We start from the raw sequence: 6,254 nt of genomic DNA on the forward strand, positions 1-6,254 counted from the left end.
CAGAAGTACTGCAGGGAATTAGGTACACGAGCAGGAACAAAAAAAGTCAAAAGGGACCACTAGGTCATGTAAGCCTAAAATATTGGCAATCCTAACAAAATTAATCATTGATCCCGAAACACGGGCCTTTAGAGATCGTGTGTGATGATATGCAATTATATGCAAGTTTATCGCCCTCTAGCCCACATAAAAAACAATATGTGAATCGATCAAATACGATTGGAAACAAAGAGGGGAGATTGAGTTGCATTTTGGGTCAAAAGGGTTTCTTTATTGTCTTTGCAAATATGGAGGAGTGAGATTGAATATTTGATGGTGGTTCCAACTTCTTTGCATTAGCTGGAATGTACATGCCATCGAGGATGGAAAACCTTACTCTAGATAAGAAGACCTTCACTAAGGTCTGAGTTTGGCCTAGGTTGTTATTGTAGCAGCAACAACCACCCTCTAAAATTTTGGCTCGCATCCATATTTTGGAGCCTACCTTGGATCTTGTGATCGATCATTCCTTGGTCACTTTTTGGTAAGTCGATGATCTCAAGCTCCCCTCCTTTGATCTTAAGAGTTGTCCATGTTCTCATATTTATGCAACATGTGTCATATTTGGCCATAGGGATTGTTGTTTGTCATGGAAAGGGAATGATGTTTTTCTTCAAGGGAAATCTTGTGCATATGAGTTTTTTTCATTACAAAGACATGTTTCGCACTCACTTCATGTACTCTTGTTGCGAAGGTTGTTGCATCAAGAAGAGTATGTTTTATAAATTTTGGATGGTCTACCTTGTATGACTAAGTGTTTGTGTGTGATCATAGTCAAGCCCTATCATTGTTTACATTCAGTTGCTAATCTCACACTAAGCCAATTTCCCAAGAACCCTAACGTCATCAAACTTTCCAGAAATGTGCACTTTGCTTCTTTAACCCTCACGGTTTTTCCTTGCCTGCTGGAACTGCATAGTGTGTAGAGACCCCAACGTTCCTTGGCATCCAAAATTTCATAGTGGTTTCCTCTAGTGTCCTTCCCTCAGTCGAAACCCACTGTCTTTAGAAACTACATAGTATTGTCCCTCAGTTTCCGAGCCAACACTGCTCTCTAGAAATGCATAGAGCAGTCAGGAAACCATCACTTCTCTCCATAAATGTGTAGAGAAGTTAGGCAATCAACACTACTCTCCATAAATGCGTAGAGAAGTCTAACTACCCTGCATTCAAAAACTTTGCAGAGGTGTCCTCCTAGGACCCATCTCGCAACAGTGTCTTGTATCTCAAAACTGCATGGTGTTGTCTTAGCTATCCAATATGTCTTCCACTAAGAAATTGCGTAGAGCAGGTAGCTAACCTTGCTCTGGAAAATTGTGCAGATCATATATTTAACAATCATTAAGTGTTGAAACTACATAGATCTATCTTTCAATCGTTATAGGAAAATATGAGATGCTAGATCGCTCTCAAGAAGTTGAGGAGAAGGAACAAGAAATGATGTTATGATCAAGACCTCATGCAAACTCCGTCGGATGCATGATCATCTTGAGGGTAAGTATGATAAGTAAAGAATATATTTTGAAGTACATTTCTTAGTGAAGCTTGAAGGAATCCTTGTCATTGTCATATCGTTTTGTCTTCAATATCATGCATGTTTTCAAGAACACAATTATTTCATGTGTTTCCTCTATGTGTCTTGCTTCATTTTTCCTTGTTTGACCAACTATCTTCTTTGGCATGTTGATTGTTATGTCATGCTTGTCAGTTTGTTCTAGAATTTTTGAAGGTTTGTCTTTGTGTGTAAGAGTTGTTTTCACTCTTTTGACATCGATCGTACTCACACAAAAATTTTTACACACTATCACACAAGTTTCATCATGATCGTTCGAAGACATATTTCAACTATGGAGTTTAGGCTTCTGTGATCCATATTATGTTAGAGAAAGATTTCGGCGAAAATCACATGGAAAATCATTTGTCGACGCGTTTCGAACCAACTAGTGTGGTTCATCGTCAGGACAAGTTGAAGAACAGATCTAGCAAAGCATGTTAAATAGACCGAGTAGAGCCTCCAACGGCTAGTTGACCAGCCGCTAATATGACCAAGGGACCAGGATCAAAAAATTTAGTTGCAACATATTACTAAATTAAGGGAGAATGAAATAAAAGTTAAAACGCTCATGGATCAATGGAATAAAACACCTACCAATAGTAAAAATAAAACAAATTAATTAATTAATTAATTAATAAATTAAAACTAAGTAATGCAAAATAATACTAAAGCTCTAAGAATAATGAAACCAAATAATAAATAAAGGGGGAATAATGACCAATGGTAAAGAATAAATAAAAATAAATAATAAAATAATTAAAGTAATAATAATATTAATAATAATGAATTAATTAATTCAAACTAAAAATTAATAATAAAATAAGTGAATAAAAATAATGCCAAATAATACTAAAGCTCTAAGAATAATGAAAACAAATAATAAATAAAGGGGGAATAATGACCAAAGGTAAAGAATAAATGAAAATAAATAATAAAATAATTAAAGTAATAATAATATTAATAATAATGAATTAATTAATTCAAACTAAAAATTAATAATAAATTAATAAGTGAATAAAAATGAAAACTAATAAAAATAAAACTAAATTGAATAACCAAAGGGGATAAAACAAAACTGAAAATAAAGGTATAAATAAATAAATAAATAATAAAAATAAATTAAAATAACTAAATTAATAATAATAATAATAATAATAATAATACAAACAAATAAAGTAATCCAGTAATAAATAAAGGGGGAGTAAAACCTAACTGAAGGGCCAAAGGTAAAGAATAAATACCTAAATGAAAAAATAATAATATTAATAATAGTAATAATAATAATAAAATTAATTAGTAAAAACTAAAAATTAATAAGTGAAAAATAAAAAGAATAAAATTAAATTGAATAACCACATGGGGATAAAACCAAACCGAAAGAAAAATAAAAATAATAGTATGAATAAATAAATAAATAAAAAAATAAAAATAATAATAAATAAAAATAAATAAAAATTACTAATAATAGTAATAATAATAATAACAAATAAAGTAAGAAAATAAAAGGAAAAATAGGTGAAGGGAATAATGAATACAGTTAAATAAAATAAAAATAACGAGTTAAATAGTAAAATAGAAAAGCAATATAAGAAGAAAAAAGCTATACCGAGGTCCATAAATAAAATTAGGAGAGGCGAAATAATGACGATAACATAAAAAGGAGAACAATAAAAAACAATGAGGACGGAAACCACTAGGAGGAGAGGGCCGGGACCCAACACCTGCTGACTTTCCAACCATCATCTCTATTGAGATTACTAGGTCTCTTTTCAATCTCTAGCGCTTCCCTGAATTTACGATGATGGAAATGTGGAATCTTAGCAATAACACTCGCTTCTTCAATACAAATATGATGACTGGTTTTCTCTGCATGCTCAGCTAAATCGGAAGACTTAAATCTCCTATGCCTCAGATCCGCAGCGTGCTCACTAATCCTCTGATTAATGGAACGACCAGTCTCCCCAATGTAGGGGGTCCCGCACGAACAAGGGATCAAATAAACCCCTTTCATATCCTTAGGGTCGATGGGATCCTTCACCGATCTGAGAGACGAACGGATGGTGTTCAAGGGCCTGAAGGAAACCGGGATACTATGTCTCTTGAGAATCCTACTAATTCTATCCGTGGTCCCTTGAACATAAGGAAGAAGGACACCAGGAACACGATCTCTTGGCTCTCTTTTCACCAGAGAATTCTTGAAAGCTTTAAGGAAAGCCCTATGACCCAAGTATCTACTGTAACCATTCTCCACAAAGACATCCAGCAGATGGGATTTTTCATTCTCAAAGCTCTTCTTGTCCGAGATCCTCAGGGCCCGAGTAGCAAGGGTACTAAGAACCCCCATCTTCTGAGCTGGAAAATGGTGGGAACTGGCATGAAGATACTGCTCCGTATGAGTTTTCTTTCGAAAAACTTGATGGGCCAGGGAGCCATCCTCATTCCTAGAAATAAGAATATCCAGGAAAGGAAGGCATCCATCAACTTCCTGTTCCTTAGTGAATTTAATGGCTGAGGACTGCTTGTTAAGATGATCAAAGAAGAGATCAAGCTCATCCTGGCCATGAGACCAAATGACATTGGTGTCATCCACAAACCTCTTCCATAGCTTAGGAAGGAGTCGGGAAGAGTTCAAAGCTTTGGACTCAAAATCTTCCATAAACAGATTAGCCACAACAGGGGAAAGGGGGGATCCCATAGCAACCCCACATGTTTGCTCAAAGAACTCCCCTTCAAAACTGAAAAAGGTTGAAGTGAGACAGATCTCAACCAACCTAGCCGTGTCAGGATCCGTTAGGCGGTTGATCACAGTCATGGCCTCAATAATAGGGATGCAAGTGAACAAGGAGACAACATCAAAACTAACCATAATGTCCCCAGGATCAAGCTTAATGTCCTTGAGCTCGTCGATAAAGGATGCAGAGTCTTTTACGAAGGACTCAGTCTTACCAACGAGGGGCTTAAGCTTTAAAGCCAGGAACTTCGCGAGGAGATAAGTAGGACCTCCAATGGTGTTGACGATGGGCCTTAAGGGGGCACCTTCCTTGTGGATCTTAGGGAGGCCATAGATTCTCGGAGTAATCGGGTTACTTTCAATGAGCTTATGGTGTAATGAACTCAACGAGCTAATGGATTTAATAGCCATAGCCACATTTCTAGCAACCTTCTTCAAGGGATTTTTGGAAAGCTTTTTGTAGCTTCCACTATTATGAAGATGGTCTAACATCTTGTTGCGGTAATCAACCTTGTCAAGAATCACGGCGGCACCACCCTTGTCAGCCTTCAGGACAATGATATCCTTGTTCTGGTTTAAGGATCTGAGAGCTAAAGATTCATCCCTGCTGAGGTTACTCTTGGGCGGCTTAGCCTTCCTCAAGGCCACAGCACAATCCTGCCTGATAGTATCCTTGATCCTATCGGGTAGACCTCTGATACCAAACTCAATATCACAGATAATATCCTCCACAGGGATTTTTCTAGGGGCTAAGGCAAAATTTAAGCCTTTGCTCAAGACTTTAAAAACAGCAGGGGGAAAAACGAAACTAGAGAGATTAATGACCTTGTTACTAGAACAAGAAGAGGGGGTCAAAGCAGAAGACCGATTTTTCCTCTTAATTTCCAAGCCAGAAAGCCTATTGCTAAAAATATTAACATTATCACTACTTTTATAATTAAAGCTAGAACCAAAACTAACATTTTGACCAGACCCATTATTATAATTATCGTAATTATTAAAATCAACATCAGAATTAAAGTCAAGCCGAGAATTATCATTCCCTAGGTTATTATTATCACTATCTATGCTATTATTATTCCCCGCACCGCTTACGGGGATGGGCAGTAAACATACAACGAGCACGCGATACCATTGAACGCATGACACATGGCAGATGCGACGAGGGGAAAACCGTTGTCCCCGCAAGTTAACGAGTGGGGAGCTCGCGCGATCGAGAGGTACGAATGTTGTTGGATCTCATGGTAAGCGATCGGACAATTGGGAACAAGTGAGCGGGTTATGTGCGGCGTGGGACCGTCAGATCGGGGCACAAAAAATCAACAGTTGCGAATGCGGCGAATGGTTATATGGGCGCGGTTTCATGGGTTAAGTGCCTGGGGACTAAGGAAAAGGGGCTAATCAAGACTTTGTTGGATTCGAGTGGAGCGATCAATGGTTGTGATCAACCGAAGTCGACAGGTTATGGTGAAAGCTTATGGAGGCGTATAGAAGTGTGAGTGCAGGTTATATGGGTTTAAGCTTTATGCCCGGGGACCCGAGGGGATATAGGTTTATAAAGAATTTTGGAGGAAAACAGGGATAGCGAGAGTCAAGAGAGTATAAGGAAAATGAAGGGGAAGAAGGAAACAGACTGTTGTGAGCTCCCTTTTAGCATAATCACATGGCCAAGATAGTATTTGGTCCTCCAAATGCTGAAGCATGTAGCAGAGCTAAGACTCACTCCTTCTGCGGATGAGATACTCCCTATGAGGTCTCAAGAACTGCAGACCAATGCCTTCATACAAAACAAGCTTAAAAACATTGCCTAGTATCCATTGAGCATGGAGTCAAATTATGTCTACACTAAAACCTGTAAAGGAAATGCTTACAATCATTAAGGCATGAGAACTTTAAACAACATAAATCTTCAAAAACTAGCCATCTGAT

This window comes from Pinus tabuliformis, chromosome 2_1 (assembly GCF_031772625.1).
Source record: "Pinus tabuliformis cultivar Carrire ecotype Pingquan chromosome 2_1, CPIR1, whole genome shotgun sequence".
NCBI classification, from domain to species: domain Eukaryota; kingdom Viridiplantae; phylum Streptophyta; class Pinopsida; order Pinales; family Pinaceae; genus Pinus; species Pinus tabuliformis.